Raw genomic sequence first — 23,242 nt, 5'->3', positions numbered from 1 at the left:
TCTCATGAGTTCTGGACCCATATTTCCAATTGCCTCATGGAAATCTTTCAATCTGCATTGTAGACACCACAACCTCAGCACACTCTATGCTGAACTGATTGTCTCTCCTCTAAAATCAGCTCTTTGGCTTATATTTTTGATTCTGCTTAGTAAGTCTTCTATACCATGTCTTTCATGTGAAAAACTTGGGAATAATCTTTAACTCTTTCACCCTTGCTACTTGTGTAATTGTCATGAAATTCTCTTGATTTTGCTTCTTAATCAATTCTCAAGCCTGTCTTTTCCTTTGCCTGCTTACTGCCACCACTGTAGTTTAGCTACTCATCATTTCTTAATCCCAGCTGATTACTATCAGTCATGAAAGTTGTTATTGGGAAAATATAAACAGTGTGGTATGACAGAGTTTCTAGAATCATGTTTCTGATAAAGTGACATTTTGGTCAGATGACAGGGAGCCACTCTGGGATGAACTGCAGGGTAGATCCCACAAAAGCCTCAAGGAAAGAGCAAGCTTGGTGGGTTTGAGGAGCAGAAACAAGACCAGTGGGACCAAATCATGGTGAGCCAGGGAAGGATATAGGTGTATGAGGTCAGAGATTAAACAGAGTCTTAGGAAATGGAAAGGAGTTTGGATTCATTTTAAATGTCATGACAATTTATTGGCCACGGAGAGAGCAAAAAACACTCATGGCTCTGGGACATTAGTAACAATATTGAAATGAGGAAGTTGAAGAGAAGGGCTAGTTTGATGGGCAAAGAGATTTTAGCTTGAGGAATTAATCCATGGTTCTGAAAGTTAGAAATGTGAGTTTATGGACCGCAGAGTTTGTTGCTTAAAGCGCTCTCATTTTGGAGTTTACCAAAGATGACACACAGCAAAGACATTGTAAAAGAGAGGGAACTAAAGAAGAAGGGCAAGGATAAAGCTTTGAAGAAGAGGAAATGGTGGTCAAGAGAGAGGCCTCAAAGGAAATTTGTAAGGATAAAGGAGATTTGGCCATGTTCTCAGACATAGGGATGGGGCCACTGGCAGAAGAGACAAAAAATACTGTCATGAGTCATGGTAGACTCTGGATTAAAGTAAGCTGGGACCAGCAACATACAGGCCTTAAAGAAAGATGAACTGCCAAGTTGAGGCTGCCTGGTCAAGGTAGATAGCATACATAAATGGAGAGAACCCAAACTAGCTGCATGGGCTGGGGCCGGCTAGGCCAGTCAGGCAGGCCGAGGCCCAGGTCTGTTTTGGTCAAAGACCAGAGCAAGGAGCTCATGCTGACTGACCTTCCTCACTGAAGTAGGCCATAAGGTCATGTCCTGTGAGTGAGGTTAAGTTGAAGGAAGTCAAGGGGTGGGCCTTTGAGGACGAATGTTGAAAACAGCCACTGTGGTTCCCTATAATGATTAGTCAACAAGGGATGTGTAAAACCATTTCTGAGGATCAGTGAGAGCTCAGCTGAGGTTAGAAAGCATTGCTTTATGGCGGCCCAGTTTCCATGGTTTCCTTTCTCATGCAGCCTGGGAGAGGGAGCGGAGAAAACCAATTATTGTCTACAATACGTCTAGGGTAAGAAGTAGTAGTTTGATGTTGGAGGCTACTATATATTTTTTCACCAGTGGCACATGTTATTTTGAATTTTGTAGTAAAAAATGGAAAGATTATAAATTGAATTGAAATTTGTTATTTTTCTATCTTAAAGAAATTGTATGTGATTCAGACCAATTTCAAAAATCTGCAATAAGTAGAACCAAGGTTTTACATTAAGAAGCCTACAATGATTTGTATTTAACTCTGATTTAAAAAGAAATTTGAAAATGTTGGACCACTTGTTATAGTGATTTGGGCTCTTATCTAGAAAGCATGTGCTTTGGAGACCAAGAATGTACAAATAAATAGTAATGGTATAACGCAAATTTCAAATTTTTTGAGTGACATGTTAACAATGTGAAGTTTTCCACTGACTGATATTTTAATGTCACACCCCCCAACAAACCTATAATTAAAGTTATTTTGGCATTTTCATCTCAAATCCCTGCTTTTGGGGGGTGGGCGGGTTATAATTTCACTTTTAAAATGAGCTTCCAGATACAATTTGACATAAAACACAAAGTCTTATCCTAGCAACAATTTCCCCTCCACCTTTCCATCATGAAGTATAGGAATATGTGTCCTTAAGTTTTAAAAGTTATAAAGATTTTTTAAAAAGGGAAACTGACCTTTGTTTGTTTGTTTGTTTGGATTTGTTGGCCAGAGTATACCGGTGGGGATTAAAGCCTGGCTATGCAAATGTCAGAGGTCATTACAGCAGATAGTAGTTCTGGGAGAAGGCAGTAGCCCCACTCACTATGGCTTGTCTTTTTTCAATAAGAACATTAATTAATTCATATTTTTCTGGGAGAGAAGTAATACTTGCCCAGTGACTATTCCCAGGAAATGAGTTTAGGTCTATAGCTACACATTTTAAATAGCATATGAATAAGTTAAAGCAAAAGCATTAAAATAGAAACAAACAAGACTCAAGGCAATTGAAGGAGAATCATCTTTCTTTAGTTCCTTTCTCTAAATCTTCTAAGCACAGAAGTTTTAAGTGGAATTCTAAGGGTCTCTTCTCCTAATCATTTATGTGTATATATACACATATATGCCATGTATATGTATTTATAGATGTAGTTAGTGTGTGCGCATACATCATGTATTATATATGCATTTATAAATCTCTTGGGATAAAATCTCTTGAGAAATCATCTCTGGAGCCTTTCCCCCCCTTGAATATGAATTCTGACCTTAGGAATGGGGAGGCTTTAGATACTTCTGAAGCAAGGAGTTAAATTCTTCATTGGAATTCAGAAAGTAAAAGGAAAGTGCTTGGGAAGAAATCTTATGCTGAGGTGGGGGGTCATAGAGAGGGCATTCAATTCTCTTAGGAAGGTCATGGGGGCAGTGGGAGGGGTCATGGGCCGAGGATCCCTTGAAGAATGCCATCCTTTAAGTAGATTTTAGGCATATTATTGGTTGGGAAGCATCAATATGGTCTTTCTTGCACAAACAATTCTAGGAAATGCCTCCCAAGACATTTTATAGCCCAGGGTGGGAGTGTAGAGAGGGGTGAAAACTCAAACAACCATCATTTATTCCCATAAGAATAAGTACAGAGCCACATACAAAAATCCTTTCTAAAACTCTTGGTCATTTTATGTGGGCAAGAACTTCACTTTTCCTTAAGAGAGACATTTTCCTTATCAAGCTCTTTCCTGCTCTCCTCTCCAAACACATACAACTTAATTTCCTCAGAAATAACAGAGTCCAAGCTTCCAATGCTTAGAGGTTTTGTAGCTCCCTCCTCAAATTTTAAAATTCTCTGGTGTTAAAAAGAAGTTCTCAATGCCACCTTAATGTATATAAATATGAAAGAAAAGAGCAACATCGGGTACTAGCATTGAGCTGAACGTTAGTGTTACTTAATGCAGTTCTTGATAAACCTTTATGGCAAATTAGAGGTTTTCCATTTCCCCAGTCGGCTGGCTATAAGATGTTGGGAGGTTTTTTTTTTTCTTTAACACAAGGCTCTTAAGAATTTGTAGCTATGTATTTTTAATACTGTCAATAAACAGCTTCCTCAAGACTCAGAGGGGGCAATAATGGAAGCTGTTAACAAAGTGTGAAAAGCAACGGGCTAGCAAAGGTTAATCACATGGCTGCCCACTAATGACCTCTACAGCCCTCAGTTTAAACCCAACAGCACTTGTAAAGACCAATCACGTGAATAATTTCCTGTCTGAGGTAGCCTTTATGGTTAAGAATAAAAGCAGAGCTGATTGTGAATAGAAAGCCCCCGGCAGGGGAGGTGGTTATTATTTTTAAGCTGATCTAAACACCTGGGTTTCCTACTGGACCCTATTAAACTTCCTCCATTATGTCTAAATATTTCAATCATTTCTACAGCAGTTGTGAATTCGTGCATTACTAAGGTAGGCCAGGAATAGGAGAGGGGGCAGGTTGATGAATGGCAAAGAGCTCCTTCCTCAAGGTGATGACCATCAGGTAGGGAGAATCCCAGGCTTTGGGAAGGGATTTGGAGGTCATCCCTCCCTCTGTAGCTCCCCAATTCCACCCTGCCCCAAGGAAGACCACACGTAAAGCCATTCAGATGAAGCAAATTTTACTATTTTAAAGGCCTGTAGATGAGGAGATTCCTTAGCTTGCCCTGGTAACCCATTTCAATGTTTTATAGCCCTCACCATCAGCCAGTGGTTTTCCCATGTAAAGAACTTCAGTAATTTCTGCTGTGGCTAGAACCATTTTCCCTGCCCTGTCTTTGGATGGCTGTATTTTGCTATCTTTACACATTCTGTCTGGTTAAACATTACTTCTCTCCCAATAAAATTGCTGTCTTTAAAGACTTTATTTTCTACCTCCAGCTTATAGATCTGAACATATTTAAGTTAAGAGCCTTGACTAAAGCTCTTATCTAGTGACAATGACATTTATTTTTTTAGGTTCATAGCAAAGAAAAGATTTAAAAGCAGTAATAGGGCCTCAAGATTCCAGTTGGGTACCTAGAATTTGGGTGATCAGTCCATTCTCCATGCTTCCTCTCTTGCCATTCCTTGTTTGGAACAGTTCATATCCCTTTATATTGTTTGTATAAATATCTCTTTTCTGATTCATATTATAAGACTTCATAAAGAGCAACATGTAGTAGAGGAATAAGAATGAGACACGCAGCCAGATCTAAGTTCAAATTTCACCTCTATCTTCTTGTGAGAGCTTGGATAAGTTACCACAATAAGACTCAATCTTTTGAAAGAAATATCTACTTCTTAGAGTCACTACAGGGAAAAAATTAAGTATATATAGTCCCTGAAATTCAGTGGGCACTTCATATGTTAGTCTTTGTCCCCCTCTTTATTAGCAACCCCGAATCCAGTGTGGTACTCTGTACTTGATAAAGATCCACTTGAGGCATTCAAATTTAGCGTATTGGGGATTATTTGATTCCATGTAGCAGACACACAAATTAAACTAATTTAGGCAAGAGGTAAATTTACTGTTTTGCCTAGCCAATCAGCAGGAAATGCTGTAAAGGTAACTAGGTCTCAGAGATGCCTAGAAACAGGGACTCTCTGGGGTGGTCACCAGGACAATCATCTTTTCTATTCCTCTTCCCAATCCACAGCTTAATATTCTCAGGCCAACTTCTGTTTGGCTTGAAACATGGCCATCTGGTGCTTTTAGGCCCATGTCTCCCAACTTTGACACTACAGAAAGAGTCAAACCTCTCTGATCTCTAGCTAGAAAATTATGGGGTTAGGACTCAGATTGGCCTAGATGGATCATGTATCCATTCTCAAACCCATCAATGGAGGCTGAGAATTGGGAGAAGAAATTGTAATTGTCACTTTCTATCAAACTCATGTGGTTGAAAGAGTGGTAGAGTTAGCTCCCCCAAAGAAGAGAAGCTATTTCTTAGAATAAAAGAGAGTGGTGGGCAGCAAAACAATAAATATTTATTTCACTAGAAATCCCAAAGGACCTCACTTCACCTAAACCTTTACTGCCACAGAGGTGCTGTGCATATCTTCATAGCCAGATGACCTTGGCAAAAGATTTGCAAGAGGGTATTTTTAATGCTTTCTCCTGATTGGGCATCAATAATGACAGTGATGGTGATGATGATGATAAGAGCAAACCGATTCTTGAAATTTGTATAATGCTCTAAAATCTGCCAGTGTCCAGATCATTCTAGAGCTACCCTGCCAGTGTCCAGATCATTCTAGAGCTACCTCATTCTAGAGCTACCCAAGCTACCCTGCTTGGTCTACAGCCTTGTGGTATAACTGGAGCAATCATATTTTTCTAGTAAAAACATTGGGACACAAATGATGGTTCTTTTTTACCTTCTTTGTGCTTCTCTGAGCTTTTCAAATTTACTGCAATGAATATGGATTATTTCTATAATTAAACAAGCAAGCACTGTCAGAAATAAATGGGGCTTGTGGTCTTATGGGTGAACCCTCCAAGCTCATTCTCATCTCCAGGCATTTCCATGGGCTCAGATTCTCATCTCTCATGGATGTTTGCTTCACATTCCTTGGGTTGTAGTTGAAATGTCATCTTCACAGAGAAGCTGTGACCAGAGGCAGGTTTTGTGGGTCCTAGAGCTTATATACTTTGATATACTTTGGGGGTTCTCTTTAAGAAAAAGTACAAAATCATGAACATAAATTTATACTCAAAAGTGAATATTTATTTAGAATAATCAGTACAGACATCAATAATAAAAATAAATTTAAAATAATAATAAATTTAAAAATGTAACTTGTATCATAAACGCTCCTTTAATAGTTTTTCCCAGCATTCTCTGAATATATATATAATATATATAAATTATATTATATATATATTATATAATTTATATATATATAAATTTTTTGTAAAAAATTGAGATATAATTGGTGGCTCAGTTGGTTAAGCATCTGACTCTTAATCTCAGCTCAGTCTTGATCTTGGAATCATGAGTTTGAGTCCTACATTGGGGCCTACTTGAAAGGAAGGAAGGAAGGACAAAAGGAAGGAAGGGAGAAAGAATTGATGTGGCTACATATCTTTTGATTGCCTTTTCATTGACAATGATATTATAATATTTTCCACAGTGAGAACTAGAAAGATAATTTAGTTTCCCTCTTGCATAATAATAAAATTTGTTTTTAAATTATAGACAATTTAGAAAAGTTTATTTCAGCTTCACAACTTTTTTTTTAGTACCGCTATGCAAATATTTATTAGTATTATTTTCACACAGGGAAAAGCTCTATCTTCCTCCCTGCATTTCATATCTGGTTTCTCCCCCACTACCTGTCTATTGCTGGTGCTGAGCAATGGAGGATGCAGTCATTTCAGGGGACACCTTCTAGTCATGTACCTTGTGTCATTCTGCTGTATGAGCTGGTATAAAGGCTGGGAGGAGTTTTCTTGGAAACTCTTCCTACATTGGGATGCTAGCAGTAACTTAATTATATTTTGTAATATGTCCCACCAAACCCAAATTACTTACTTACTTACTTAACTAATTAATTACTTCCATCTCAATTTTCCCCTAACTAGATCCCCCAAATGCCCATGGCCCTCCAACTCCACACAACATAAGGGGAAATACGACATGAAACCAGAGTAGAGAGATGATTGTCTTAACGCACTGCAGTGAAAATACCTTATATTTGCAAACTTTACAAAAATATAGAGCCATATAACCACACTGTAGAGCTCCCCTATCTCCAGAGCCTTGGAAAGAGCTCATAGAAATGAGAGGCTTTTAAGCTTAAACTTCATTAGTTTCAAGGTAAATCCACTTTCACACAAAATCCAAAAGGCAGGTCCCTGTGCCTCATAATTTACTGTTCTTTTTCCTTTTTAGCTCCTGGCATGTTTTAAAATTAACTCTTAATCAGTATGTGGGCATGTTAATACCTGTCTCTCACACTAGGATAGTGTGCTCCATAAGAGTGGTACTACATGTGCGTTCACACCACTGGATACTAAGACCTGTCCTCATGCTAGCACATGCTTAGCACTCAGTAAGCCTTACTTAAAACAACAAAAAGAATAATGAGTAGACTCAAGGGACAACAGGATTGAATATTGACATCGGTTTCCATCATTATACTTCCTTCCCAGCTGCCCAGGGCCCAGACTCTAATTAAGTCACCTCTCTCTGACCCACCTTCTCCAGGCTGCACCTGGTTCCAATTCCACAACAACCTGAGACCCATGATTAAAATCTATCTGTCTTTTCCAGTTTCTTTTTCCCTAAGGTCAAGCTGTCTTTGGTGGGACCAAAAAGCTGATCTAATAAATTATTCTGTGCCAATAATAATAATTTTTTTTTATTTATAAGGCACATTCCCACGGATGATGCTATATGCAAATGAGAAAAGGCAAGTGAAAGATACACATTTTGCAAGGCTTTTCTGAAGATGCCACGTTTAGCCCATCCCAACCCCCACACCACAAATACATACAAATAGACATAAACTTAACAATGGCAAGGATTTCAAGTTAGTTTGGAAGGTAGTAGAGATTTATGGGAAAAAATTATTGAAAGGGCAGGATCTTATGGTTCTCTCTGGAAGTCACACTTTTTGAGAAGCCATTAACTTCATCTTGTCTTGGCCCCTACTTTAATCTTCTGATTCAGACAAAGTTTATGTTTGTTCTATCTGGTTGGGAGTTCAGGATTTTGTGACATTATATTAGGGATGCACAATCTGGAGAAAGATGGAGATGATCTTTAAAAATGACTTCCAACACTGTCTCGCTTCATTTTCAGTGGCCTCACAAGGCCAGTAAAATGAATGAGTTACGAATGTTTGCTTGAACTCCATAGCAAAAGCACCAGATCTGCATAAGTCCACACTACAGAGTGAGTGGGAGGGGATGCCAGAATGAAGGTCTAGAACCTGAACACGCTGCTTCTTCTCTGCATCATGTTACTTTTCTATCACATATTTGAGGGCTAACTTGAAGCAGAACATTATACACTCAAGTATCCGATTCCACAAGCATTTGCTCATTTGTTAGTGGGTACTATGAGGTAGTCTCTGTCTTAGGCACAGGAGATTCTGAGATGAACAGGACAGAGTCCTGCCATCATATTTCTTATAATTTAGTCAAAGACACATGTAAATAAATAGATTACAAAATAGTGCCCAATAAGTACGATAGAATATTACTATCAGAGGTGGTTTGGGAGAGAGACTAATGAACTTAGGCAAGGATGGGGAAGTGAGGAAAGCCCCTAATTAGAAACTGACCTGTGACTTTTATATCTGATGGGGTTGCCGAGCACACTGGATGAATATCGTCCTTCCACCTTTTAGCAATAGGGTGGTTCATATGGCAGTAGCGGTTCACTAATGATATGGGCCAGCATGCAATGAGAAGCCTCTATTTCAGACACTGTTAGGGTTTGCTGTTTATAATCTCATTAAATCCTCACAACTCTTTGAGGATTAGTACTCTTCATTTTGTAGATGAAGAACATGAAGCTTAGGGAGGGAAACTTGCCCAGGGTCACACAGCTCTGTAAGGCAGAAGCAGGATTCTAACTCAGGTGAGTTTCACTTCGGGGCCTATGCTCTTGACCAAACAGCATACTACTGAAGAGAGGCCTTGGCTACTGTGCTTGGTACTACAGACTTCTCACAGTGCTTTCTCCTATTTTGACTCTGGAACCTCTTAAGCCCTGAGGATGAACCTCTGGAGGGATGTTATTATTCCACGTAAAGATAAGAAAATGTCACACATTTAGTAAGAGATAGAGCTGGGCCAGTACTCAGCCTGTTTGACTTCTGGTACAGTGCTCTATTCACCACAGAATGAATGGAGTCTGTCACATGCATAGAAGTTATTACTACTTTCCCCACGCACCACCCCTCCCTTCCCCTGTCCCATCCTCCCACCACCAAGTGTCCTGAGCTTGATTTTAAAAATCCAAGGAAAATTTCTCCTCACAGTTAGGCAGGAATGGAGGACAGATCTTTTCTTTCCTAAGCTTGAGGATGGGAAGAACCTACCTTGTACTCTTTCTTATAAATTATCCTAATGAAAGGAAGAATGCAGCCTATGATGTTATCATCTAACATGTCATTGCAGAAAAATAGGTGGTGTTGAATTTTAAAGGAGCAATCAGAAATGTGTCCCATGGGGGTGACCCATCGTGTTTACACCTGGATGGAACTGCCAATGGTGTAGATATTATAGAATCCCAATCAACCTCAGGGTATTAACAATGCATCTGGATGGCTTATGGTTAAAACGTGTGCTGTAAGTTGTCTCACCATGTAGGTTGAAAGATTCACAATACCTCTTAGCTAACAAGGTGAGCCTTGGTCCTACCTCTAGGGCAGCATCTTTAAGGGTTGTTGTCAAGCAAAACTATATGGTCTTTGTGAAGCTAGCCTCCTTCCAGGGTCAGAGGTCTGTCTGTTGTTACTCTATTGAGGAATTCCAAATCAAACTTTTACCAGGAACAAACAAAACTTTATCTTATGTGATTTGACTTTCAAGATTAAGTCTTATTATTTTGAAAAAGAGTACTGTATTCTTTCCTTAAGAATTGATAGATATTGCTTATTGAGTTTTGTTTCAAGGAATATATGAGAAAAACACATATATGGGAGGCTCAAACTTAATTTGCCTTTCAAGTTCATCTGAGGTGGGATAGAAGCATTTCAGATGGGAAAAAATTTATGGGAAAACTTTAAAGGAAATGCACCCTCTCAGAAGGGCAAATTAAAGCACAGAATAAATTAAAATATGAGCTATCTTGAATTTATTTATTATACATATGTCAGTGATTTGATAGCTCCCTCCCATTCTCACTTCCATTGTCACCCCCCCTCCCCCAAGAAAGTCTTCTATCCCCCTGACTACTCTTCTTCCACCTGGACTAAGGGGCTGGGAATTACTCATCTCAAAGCTCACACCTAGCACAGCTGTGCCTGACATGAGCAGGTACTGGGTAAATATTTGTGGCATTAATGATCAAATGAATAGGCAAAATTTGGATCTTAATTCTTACATGAAACCCTGTTATTGATAGATCAGAGAATACTTTTTGATGTAGGCCTTTTTGAAAAAGTCAGCTTGCACAGGCCAAACGCTATACATACCACGCGGTGTATCACACTGTGCATCTGTTTATTGAGTAATTGCTCGGAGACATTTTGCTATAACATTTGTTCAACTTCATTTCATTCAGCATGTACTGGATTCTGGCCACAGAATCATACTCAGGAACCCTGAAGTAATATCATATTTGAGGGAATGCTGCTTTAGAAGTTAAATAAAAATATGAGATGTCACAAGGCATAATTAATGTCGGATGAGTGCTATACTCTCTATGGTACCGTTATGTAAAGGAGAAGGATTTGTGTGGAATGGTTGGCAAAATCTTCTTGAAGCAAAGTGGAAGCTTGAAGGATAGATTAAATCTGGCTTGGTGGGAGGTGAAGGAGTACCATGGTTTTCATCTCTTTTCCTCCTAGCATGGGACAGGACACACTCCTGTTAATAGCAATGGGGGTTTGAGTTTGGGGAAAGAAGTTTTGAGTAGGTAAATAAATGCCCTTCAACCCGTTTTCCACTGAGATTCTCAACCTCAACTCACATGATGCACTTTGAAAAATACTGGGGCTTCAAAGGTGAGTGATTGGTCAAAACTTCTGGAGACTCCATAACCAATCATTTACTTTTACTCTTTCAGACTCTTTTGGGATTACTTAGCCTAATTAAAGAGCTTCCACAGAAGCTGTGAATTATTGGGGATTCACTTCTTTGGGGTTTTTATTCGTGGAAATAGGAGAAGAATAGAAATCTCTTTATCTACCACTTGGTACAAAATGTATTATCAGTCTTACCTGGTTCTACCTACAGAATCACAGGATTTGGAGACTAGATGACATTGCTGAGACTCTGCATTGATTCAACTCTCTCATTTCATAGATGAAAACACTGAGGCCAGAGAAAGCAAGTTATTTCCTCAAGGCCACACTAAGTTAGGACTGGGACTGAGGACACCTACCTTCCTCATGTCCATCAAGGAAGAACTTGCCCCAAATCGGGCCTCACTCTGTACCGGGAGGCAAAGCTTCACCCATCTACCCAGGGGCACATGGCTGAAGAGTGATGTGAATAGTCTCTGAACTTTGCTACTTTCACAGGTTACCACAAGTGCAGGCAATTTCCCTTTCCACGATTAACAAAGTTGTCCATCTTTTTTAAATTTCCTTTTGTATTTTAAGGCTTGCAGACCTTTAAAAGGGGCATATTTTCCTGGGGACTGATGGGTATATCTAATGTCCCTGGCTCGAGTTCCTTTTGAACTCTGGTCTCTTTGTTGTTGTTTTTTTTAAAAGTGAAGTAAAGAAGATGATCTTTTTTTCTTTTTGTTTAAGTATAGTACATACACAATGTTATGTCAGTTTGGGGTATATGCTCGGTGATTTGACAAGTTTATACATGTGCTATGTTCACAAGTATAGCTACCATCTGTCCCATTGTGATATCATCAACTGTATTCTTATGCTGTGGCTTTTATTCCAGTGACTTAGTCATTCCATACCTGGAGGCCTGTAGCTCCCTCTCTCCTTCACCTATTTTGTCCAAACCCTCACCTCCCTCCCTTCTGCCAACCATCAGTATGTTATCTGTATTTATAATTCTGATTCTGGTTTTTGTTTGTTCTATTTTTAGATTACATTTATGAGTGGAATCATATATGATTTGGTTTTTTTTTGATCTGACTTATTTCACTTAACCCAATACCCTCTAGGTTTCTCCATGTTGTCAAAAATGGCATGATCTCACCCTTTTTATGACTACCTAATATTCCGTGGTTTATATATATCACATTTTCCTTATCCATTCAGCTAATAATGAGCACTTAGGTCATTTGATATTTCTATTTTTAATTTTTTGAGGAAGTGTCATACCTTTTTCCATAATGGCTGTACCAGTTTATATTCCCACCAACAGTGCACGAGAATTCCTTTTTCTCCACATCTTTGCCAACACTTGTTTTTTGTCTCCTTGATTTTAGCCATTCTGGCAGGTGTGAGGTGATAACTCATTGTGAGGTTTTGTTTTTCTTTTTTAAGATTTTGTTTATTTATTCATGAGAGACACACAGAGAGAGGCAGAGACATAGGCAGAGGGAGAAGCAGGCTCCATGCCTGGATCCCGATGTGGGAATCAATCCCGGGACTCCAGGATCATGTCCTGAGCCGAAGACAGAGGCTCAACCACTGAGCCACCCAGACGTCCCACTGATTGTGGTTTTGATTTGCATTTCCCCGATGATTAATGGTATTAAGCACCTTTCCATGTGTCTGTTGGCCATCTGGATGTCTTCTTTGGAAAAATATCTGTTCAGGTCTTCTGACCATTTTTAAAAGGATTTATTTATTTGAAAGAGAGAGAGAGACATAGAGAGAGAGAGAGAATGTGCACAGAAGTTGGAGGAGGGGCAGAGGGAAAGAATCTCAAGCAGACTCCCTGCGAGTGTGAAGCCCAATGCAGAATTCGTTCTCACCATTCTGAGATCATGACCTGAGCCAAAACAACCAAAAGTCCAGTGTTCAACTGATTGAGCCACACAGGCACCCTGTCTCTACCCATTTTTTAATTGGATTGTTTATTTTTGGTATGGTATAAGAAAGTGCTCCAATTTCATTCTTTGACATGTAGCTGTCCAGTTTTCCCAGCACCATTTGTTGAAAAGACTGTCTTTCCCCCATTGTATATTCTCCTTTATCATAGATTAATTGACCATGTATACGTAGGTTTATTTCTGGGATCTCTATCCTGTTCCATTGATCTCTGTGCCTATTTTTGTGCCAGTACCACAATGTTTTGATTACCACAGCTTTGTAGTACATCTTGAAATCTGGATTTGTGATACATCCAGCTTTTTTCTTTTTCAAGATCACTTCGGTGATTTGGGATATTTTTGGGTTCCATATAAATATATGAGCTTTATTTGTTCTAGTTTTGCAAAAAAAATGCTACTGGTATTTTGATAGGGATTGCATTAAATCTATAGATTGCTTTGAGTTTATAGACTTTTTGATAATATTAACTCTTCCATCCATGAGCATGGAATATCTTTCCATTTTTTGGTGTCATCTTCAATTTCTTTCATCAGTGTTTTATAGTTTTCGGAATACAGGTCTTTTACCTTTTTGGCTAAGTCTATTCCTAGGTATTTTATTCTTTCTGGTGCAATTGTAAATGTAAATATTATTGTTTTTTAAATTTCTCTTTCTGTGACTTCATTGTTAGCATGTAGAAACACTTCAATTCCATTTTTTACCCAAAGCTGTATGCTTTCTAAAAAGGATAACTACCACCATGGTTCAAACCACCCAATTGCCTAAACTCCTCTTTGAAAATATAAATGTGGTGACACATTTTATGTTCATGCTCCTACTCTTGAACTCTTGCCTCTCTTTCTGTGATTCATTTATATTTTCAGACTCTAAAGAATGATTTAGCTAATTTTCATGTCTTATTAATTTGCAAATTTTGCTTTCTTGTTATACTAAATTGTCTTTGTATTAATGGCAGAGGTTCATGTTGAAAAGATGCTTACATTTCAAATAGATTTTATTTATATTTTGTCAGATAATTAATATATATGGAGCCTTTTTTTGTAGTCTAGGATGTTATAAAATCTTGTTCCCATTTCTCCAAATTTCTGCTTAAGTTGATTGTTGATGGGTAGAATAAATTTTCAATAAAAGAGAGAAGTGTTTCTAAGAGTCCAAAGAGAGAGCCTTACAAACGTTTTCCCACGTTTCAATATGAATTATTTCCTTTTGACTTTTTTAAAGCAAGCAGAGACCAAGCCAAGCTTATTTGGAAGTCAGTCTGAAAATAAACGAATCTGGATCTCTCTAACAACAAAAAAAGGCCTTTTCTGGGGCACTCAAGCACATCATTCACAGCTAACTGTGTGTTACTCTACAATGAAGATACAAACATATATGATAGGTCATATGCTCAAAGACCAAGTAATATTTTTGTAGTGAAATATTTTATCCCTCCCAGGGGAATAGAAATCCCTCTAAGTAGGAATTCTTGGGAACAGAAATTGCAGTTTGCACAATGAACCGGTTTGAGATATGGGCTTTTATTCTTTTTCTGGTGTGTGTGTGTGTGTGTGTGTGTGTGTGTTTTGTTTTAAAAAACCATAAAGAATTTTTCCGTAATACTGGAAAAGGTCTGTGTACATGCCTGCATTTGTGTGAATGTGTAGGAAAAAGCCTCATGTAGGGTCTTCTCACTTCCTGGGTAAAGGCCCTGTTGAAGCCACTTCCTATAGTCTTCTTGATAAGGAAAGAAAACACAACTTCAAGCCAATGTTAGGGAGGAGCTGTCCATGCTCTTTAGCAGCACACGCTTACAACTCACTTTAGAATAAAGTGTAGTGCAAACACCTAATTTTTCCAGAACTGCTTGTATTCCGAGTTACTAATTAAAAATCCTCACGCTCTCCCTTCTTTTCCTGTTCAAATCTGCAAGGTTATTTAATTGAAGTCCTATTTTGTGGGTGCAGATGCATGATGTGTTTGAATCATCAAACAGATTTAGTGTGTTTTGATTGTTGTGTGTGCCTCATTGCTATTCCCAGAATGTCGAGCTGAGCTTATGCTCCTCGGGAAGACTTAGACGCCTGAAACAGTAAAAGAGTCCTTTCTTCTCCCGCCCCCTCGCCCCCCATTTTCGTTGAAACTTTGCCAATATCAGATCGAGCTCTGTCTGTTGCTGCATTAGAATGAAGTTATTCCCTCCCACTTGTCGCCCTCCTCCTACCCGCTACCTTTCCCCTTTGCTCTGCAGCTCCACGATTTTCTCACAAAGGGGGGGGGGGGGTGGAGGGGGAGGGGGAGGGGAGGGAGGGGAGAGGCGGAGGGAGAGGGAGGGGGAGGACGCCCTTACTGTTACGGAGGAACTTTTTTAGTTTTTTTTTTTTTTTCCTGCCTTTTTCTCCTCTCCATTTTCTCCCCGCTCCTTAGAGGTGGTTTTCGGATTGGGGTCTGTGAAAGGGAAAGAGAAGGGGTCTGTTTTCCTCTCGAGGTGAAAACAGCCTTGGAACCGGCAGGTGCACGGCCCGGAGCAGCTGCTTGCGACTTGCAAGCTGAAGCGTCGTGCTTCCCCCTCCAAGCCAAGAGCACTTCATATAATCCTCTCATGCAATTCACACTGTAATTGCAGAAACCCCAACTGCTAGGGCTCATCTTATTATTATTATTGCGATTATTATTGTTATTGTTGTTGTTTTTCACTGATAACAAGATCTTCTGCAAACAGGAACCTGTCATGTTAATTAGGTTTTTGTGTGACATGAACTGCTTCTCCAGAAGCAAGACTTTTTTTTTTTTTTTTTTTGTCTTGCTTTTAGCCCTGTTTCCCTGCCCCCCTCTAGCCCTTACCCCCTTGAAGGCCACTCAGGGAGTAGCACATGTGGAACTTTTATGCGGTTCTATAGGGCCTTTTATTACCCTGTAGGCCTCATCCTCTTCTTAAGAAAGGGGCCGCTGGTTAGGTGCTGGCAATGAAAATTATTTTCTTGAACACCAGCTTGTTTTCTCAAGGTTCTGCTTATTCCTTTCGCAATTATGGAACTAAAGGATCCTTTTTTTTGGTTGACCCACGAGTGCTGTAGTGTATGGAACAATCATTTCATGGTTTTGAGGAAGAAAGGGCCAGGGATGAAAGTATGAAGATTCTATTTTTTTTAAAATGTCCTTAGGAAATGCTTAGAGAATTAATGAAAATGTTTTTATTGTTGATTTAAAGAAAAACTGGTATTTTGAGGATCCGAAAATATCTAAACTGTTACTGATATACCTCAGTCTAATGTACAACTTTGGCAAATTTTTTATTGTTTACCAAAATTCAGCAATTCATGACCACTGTCATGTTTGTTTGTTTATTTAATCACAGCCACACATTACCTGTAACCTGTACTGTTATTTAAGTAATATTTTCTTTTGACAGATTTGCCTCTTAAATGTAATTTGGTTGCAAGGGAAACTACTTACTATGAAAATACTACTACTCTCACGGTAAACAGATGTGATAGGCCATGAAAAGAATGTAGTATTAAAGTAAACCAATGAACACAGTTGTTATTAAATTCTTTTGTGTTAGAGGTGTTGTAAAATATAGGGAAGGTGTTCGAGATTGGCACTGAGACTTTGGTCTTGGTGTAGTCAGAAGGGGTAAAAGAGAACTTAAAAGAGAATCACTTTCTCACTCACTTTGCAGACCGCTGGTATTCTATGCCATGCTAACATTCCACCTTCTTGCCATTGGACGGGGGGCATGTCCACATGTGCTGCATGTCCTACACTTTGGGAAATACCAGCCCATCCTGTGGCTGGTGGCTCAGATGGTCCAAAGTCCACCATGGGTATTTTGTTATAGAATGGCTGTTTATTTTTTAAAATTGGCTCTTGATGTGTATATGAAATAAATATTTCTAGTAAAAGAAAGATAAAAAAAAAACCCTACTCTTTCCGGAATTAGAGTCTAGTAGTGGAATTTGTCAAACATTGAGCATAATGGGCAGCTGGGGTGGCTCAGCGGTTTAGCGCCACCTTGAGTCCAGGACGTGATCCCGGAGACCCAGAATCGAGTCCCACGTCGGGCTCCCTGCATGGAGCCTGCTTCTCCCCCTGCCTGTGTCTCTACCTCTCTCTCTCTCTCTCTCTCTCTCTCTCTCTCTCTTTCTCTCTCTCTCTCTCTGTCTTTATGAATAAATAAATAAAATCTTAAAAAAAAACATTGAGCATAAGGAATCAAAGTTCTAAAAGAACACCAAGGGGGAAAACTTGAGCAATATCTAGTTCTGGGATCTATAACGGAAGCCAAAAATGGGCACCAAATTAGAGTAAAAAATGTAGAGAAAGTGGAATGTGCATAAGACCAAAAGAGAAGTGAGATCGGTCTGAAAAGAGTGTTTGTGATCTGAGCTGAGCTTTTGAAATTTTTCTTCACTGGCATGTGATGTGTAGAAAGGTCTGGCTGGTTCAAACACTGGGGCGCATCACGGTAGAGGAGGATACAGAAGAGCGCTTCTTAAATAATGAGTATGAGTCATAAGACACAGCAGAGAGAATTGCCCATCTCACCTGCACACACTTCAGGGGTACAGGGGTTGGAAAACCTCAGTTTTTCTTTCTTTCTTTTTTTAAAAGATTTTATTTATTTATTCGTGACACACACACACACACACACACACACACACACACACAGAGGCAGAGGGAGAAGCAGGCTCCATGCAGGGAGCCCAATGTGGGACTCGATCCTGGGACTCCAGGATCACGTCCTGGGCCGAAGGCAGGCACTAAACCGCTGAGCCACCCAGGGATCCCAACCTCAGTTTTTCTTAATTGTAAACCAATTTTTTAGAACTTTATGTCTCAAGCATTTCCACACAAGTAATCATAATAACTTCATTAGGTAAATCTTCCTAGTCATTCCTTATAGTTGTATGTTCTTTATTTCCCCACAGTGCCACCCCCTACCCTCCATGTTCTTCAGTATTTAGGGTGAAAGAGACAGGTTTTGAGACACTTAAATAAGCTAGCACATTTTTCTTCAGTACAAATTTAGTAGCTCTGTAAGGACTGTTCTACAACATCTATGTCTTTATTTATCCTCCTGGACAGTAGGTCAAGAAGATGTCAATGTGTTCTATTAGGTCCCTATCTCTTTGTAGTTGGCTAGTTAATGGCAGTTTCTAATGTTGGTACAGTATACTAAAAGTGACTTTTATAACCAATATGTCTGCTTTATGTTAGGTGCTGTAGATGACTATGTGAATTAGTCTGATAGATATAGAAGAAATCTGTTTAACAGATATTTACTGAGGACTTAATATGTGAAAGGCTCTATGCTCAGGGATGGGAGTACACATGGTAAAACATCCCCTGTTGTCAAGAATTTATTATTATGAGTAGGACAAACGAGCACATAACTTATGATATGCAATGATATTTGAAAAGATTCTGCTAAGTGTAAGTGCCATGGGACATTTGGAGCAGGCTCCTAATCAAGTCTTCTGCAGTCGGGAGATGATCCCATATAAACTGAGAACTTAAGGCCAAATAGGAATTAGCTACAGGAAGTCTGAAGAGGGGCATTCAAGGAGAGAGAGAGAAAGAATAGCCTAGAAAAAAGAGAACCCCAAACACCTGGAGATGAAGGCAAATATGGAGAGTTTTGAGAATTTCAGCAGTTCATCATGGCTGAAGCTTGGATGGTAGGTGGTGGGCAGAGAGGAGAATTGAGGTGGAAGAGTTAAGAAGGGACTGGAAGGCTACGTGAAGGAGTTTAGACTGATACTGAATGAAGTAGGGAGCTCCTGAAGGAGTGAAGAGCACAAACTCACACCTGGGAAGAAAGAGGCCACCCTAGGGGAAGGGGACATATAAGTGGTGGCATGGCACTGAGATGAAGGTGAGCCTGGCCAGACTGAGCCTGGGGTTGCTGGTATATGGTTATGTGCTCCGCTTAGACAGGAGGTTACCTCACCAGGGTCCCTAGTGACTGATTCTGAATGTGCAGGTGGTCATCCTTGCCAGCGTTGAGGACTATCCATAGAGGCTGAGCACCATTGTAGTAGTTTACAGGTGAAATCATGCAGAGGGGAGTGGAGGGAAGTATGGAAGCCTTTTTATTTTTGATCAAATATGGCACCTTTGGAAAATAATTTGGACAGCAGTTGGCGAAGCATTCTGGATTACTTTCCTATTGTAACACCTCCGGCTTACTTTATGTATCTGTCTTATCTTGGCAATGGGTCCTTAATGTTAAGGAGAATATAAATTCCCACCAACTGGCAATGGAATTCATAAGGGATCACATTACTAGAATACTCACTTTGGGCCAACACTGTGCTGAGCACTTGGCATCTAGGATCTCATTTTATCACCTCAACTTGACAAGGTACTATTATCTTCATCCTGCAGATGAGAGCACTGAGGCTTAGGGAGGGTGAATAACTCCGTAACTAAATGGTGGAGGTAGGATTTCCACCCAAGATTGATTCAGGAGCTGGAGGTAGAAACCAAAATCCACAGTTAAGGATGTAGATGTGTTGGACATGGAGTCTAATCAATATCCGTTTACAGAATTTAGTGTTGAGGAATGTATAGAATTGTTGAATCATATCTTACAATTGAAACTAATATAACACTACATGTTAATTATAGTTCAATAAAAAATGAGACATTTTTAAATGAGAAAAAAAATTTTGTTTTATGTGATTTTGGGGATTTTTTTCCCCTGCATCTCGCTCTTGGAATTTTGCTCCAAGAAAAAGCTTTGACTAATAAGGGGTTATGATTACTTGTTTCCAGTTAAACATGGTTTTATTGAACAACCAAAACAAAAGGAAATACAAGCAGGACATTTTCCTCCCAGGTTTTGCTATTTAAAATTTTGGAGGTTTAAATTTGCCAAAACAGTAAGTAGGTTTTTATTTTTATATTTCACATATGGAGGCCATACGCTCTTAAAATCCTCATATTGGAAAAGATTCATAGAGTTAATCTACATTAATCTTTTAGTAGCCATTCTTCTCCACTGGCAAAACAAAATGTGTTACCAGAATTCTTATAGCATCATCGTAGTAGAAAGTATTTCAAGATCAACACCTAATCCACCCCCTCATTTTACACATGAGGAAACCAAGGACCAAAGTGGCTAAGGGAATGAGGTGCCCGAAGCCACACAGTGAATCAGGTAAGAGACTTGAGTCTGTTAGCCCAGAAGAAGGCTCACTGATCACTGTACCTCTCACTGAGGACAACAGTATCCTAGGTTGGGGTAAAGGCTGGGGAATTAACATGGTGCATCTTCCTGGAGTGTCACTTCTCTAAGATTTAAAAAGCAAGCAAGAGACTTAAATAGCAATTTAAATCACTTTTATATTAAAATGAACGTGGCCATATTGTGGAGTAAATCACAGGGATTTAATAAACAAAACGGGAGACTTCAAAGAAATGTCCCATCTTGCAAAGGAAGGCAGGGGAGCAAGGAGAGGATCTGCCTCTGCCTTTACGCCAGATGTCTTATGGTTCAAATATATTCTCTCAGTCTTTAGAGATTTTTTTTCAGAGGGGAAGTTTTTTGAGACCCTCTGGAATCTCTTAGGTGTGTGATGGACAATAGTGGATTACCAATGAATAACACTGCTCATAATTATGCTGTTAAGTGACACGGTGAGATGTCAGAAGAATGCTTTGCAGTTTCCATTAATATATAATTTAAAATTGTCTAAATACATGTTAACAGATCCTTTGATGCAATAGATTTTAATTTTTTATCTGAGAAATTCAAATTTTTAAGCTAATTTCGAGATAATGTACTTGATTAGTTAGAAATGTGTTACATGAATGAATGCATTTTGCTCCAAAGGTTATCTTTGAAATGATGTGAATAATCTGCTTTATGCCCACAAGTACTATGAATGCTAACACTTCATTCTTAACTCATCTAGTTGTCATTAGGTACAGCAGCTGATACAATCTTCCATTAGGCAGTCTCAGAACTGTGGGTGGTCTTGGAAACTATACCATATGAACTGTAATACACAATAGAGAGAGTTAGGGATTTTTTTTTTCAGCTTTAATTCTGAATCTTGCAGTTCCTATTGGTTGAAATCAAGCAAAAGAATAAAAGGGCCCTTATTTTAGCATCAACCTATATTGATGGGCTGGAGCCGAGTTCCTTATATACTCCTCATTGATTAAGGAATTTAAAATTACCAGTCATATTTTTTTCTATTTCAGTTGTTTATTTAGCTAGCTAAAGGAGTGAAATGACAGGGCCAGCAAACAAGGAGGCACAGTTGGCTGTTTCCATTTTTAGACCAGATGCTACTAAAATAAGATACTGAAAAAAAGTTCCATACATTTTAACTATACTTTTGATTGAACCAGCACTAAAAAAGTTTCTGTGGGACATTTTGGAAGTGTACCACACAATTCACATCAATACCAAACTGGCTGTGCTCAGTGTGGTGTCATTATAAAGGCAGTTAATTCACAATGTTTGGAAACTTAATACCACTTTGAAAGGCATAAAACTTAACAGCGTTACATATTTTTGAGAAATTTCTCTATAAAAATATTATAAAGTGCCTTAAAAATAATAAGCGCTCAATAGATAGCTATTGATTTGAATTCCCTTAGAAATATAGGGTATTGGAAGCCCAGAATGGAAGGAAAATGCAAAGTCAATTAATAATTTTGCATTCACTGGGTGGGAATGGAAGCAATGGTATGTGTGCTCTTAGCAAGTCAAGAAAAAGCAATCTGCTCACAGATATCTAGGAAGGTAATCATTTGTTAATCTCAAGAGAAATATTCTTTTTAAAAAACTGATCTTTGTATGTATGCGTTTAAAGATAAAAAATCTTTCAAAACACACTTGGAATGACAAGCAAACTGTCTTTCATTTGTGGTAAATGAGCTACAAATGCATGCATTTACAAAAAATTTTTTTTAAATATTCAAATGACAAATCTGTAACCACAAAGAAGTTAGGACTGAAAAGTGCTACTTTTTTTCTGGTATAAATGGTCCCCCAGTCATTTCCACTATAGTCTAGAGTCCTTAATAAAGAAACCACAAGCTATTCTCTGGGTGAAAGCATTTTAGCTCCCAGCTTTAATTTCGGTTTTAGTCCAATAGGCAGACAGCTTAAAAAATTTTCTATTTCCCATTCCATTTTGTTTCCTGAAATCTCTGAAATCTTAAAGGGATATAATTCTTGTACTGTGCATCCTGTACCTTTTAAACCCCTACCTGCCAAATTAGTTTTGTTTTTTAAAGGCCTAGACCTACTAATTCAAAGTTCAACTGCTTTCTCTTTTTTCTTTCTTTTTCTTTCCCCCCTCCTCTCTTTCTCTCTCTCTCTCTTCTTCCTTTCTTCCTTCCTCCTCCAACTCCCTCTTGGCCCCCTCCCCCTCCCCCTTGTCCCCTTTGGAAGCCCCTGGGATGACACTGTTCATTGATGCATCCCCCTCATTAGCATTGCTGCAGCTTGGCTCAGTGGTTTCAGAGGCAATCCGTCATGAGAAAACTGAAGAATGTGCCCCATTTGCATGATTCTGTGCCAGAATGCAACTTTTTCTCAGCTGTTCTTTGTGTAATTTCCCCTTGAGCGTTCAACTTTCCCATGAAGTCCTAGAAATCATATTACGGATTTCCAACCTAATTGAAATGCTCCTCAGATTAGTTTTACATACTTGCTTCCTTCCCCCACAACAACTTCATAGTTCTTCGTAAACAGAGCAAATTAGTACATAAAAAACAGGTTTCGCCTTTTATTGTTTTGAAATGTAGGGCACACTAAATGAATAATTTTGCTTTGAAAGTGCAGGGGTACACATTATATGGGCAAACGTATATTTATTACACATGTCCAAATGAAGCCACGACACTAATAAATACTTAGGCAATCTCTGCTTCCTCGTCACTTAGTGCCACTGCAAACCACATTTTATAACCCACTATAGAGAAATCCAGAGCAGAAACACAGCAAAACGCTGGACGAAATGCTCCCTGTTTCATAAGGAGAACTTTCCATGGAAGCCAGGGAGATCTACTTTGCAGCTGTTGGATGAGCACGTTTTAATAAATAAATGAATGAATTCATAGCTGCTAACTC

General features: G+C 39.0%; 2 long non-coding RNA genes across 4 annotated transcripts in view; both read right to left on the bottom strand.

Annotated features, from left to right (window-relative positions):
• Window positions 1-12,596, bottom strand: part of LOC112662809 (uncharacterized) — a 31,064-nt gene extending 18,468 nt beyond the window's left edge. The window contains exon 1 of one of the 3 annotated variants that reach the window (XR_003138852.3): window positions 12,490-12,596. This is a non-coding gene — a long non-coding RNA (uncharacterized LOC112662809). The other 2 variants (XR_003138851.3, XR_004811955.2) reach the window with 2 other exon arrangements.
• LOC112662715 (uncharacterized) overlaps window positions 1-23,242 on the bottom strand; it is a 630,650-nt gene that overhangs the window by 106,753 nt on the left and 500,655 nt on the right. The gene's annotated exons all lie outside the window — the stretch shown is intronic.

The sequence above is a fragment of the Canis lupus genome, chromosome 34 (assembly GCF_003254725.2).
Source record: "Canis lupus dingo isolate Sandy chromosome 34, ASM325472v2, whole genome shotgun sequence".
In the NCBI taxonomy this organism is placed as follows: Eukaryota; Metazoa; Chordata; class Mammalia; order Carnivora; family Canidae; genus Canis; species Canis lupus.
Note: the sequence above shows the minus strand (reverse complement) of the source record. Positions and strands in the feature narration are given on the sequence as shown.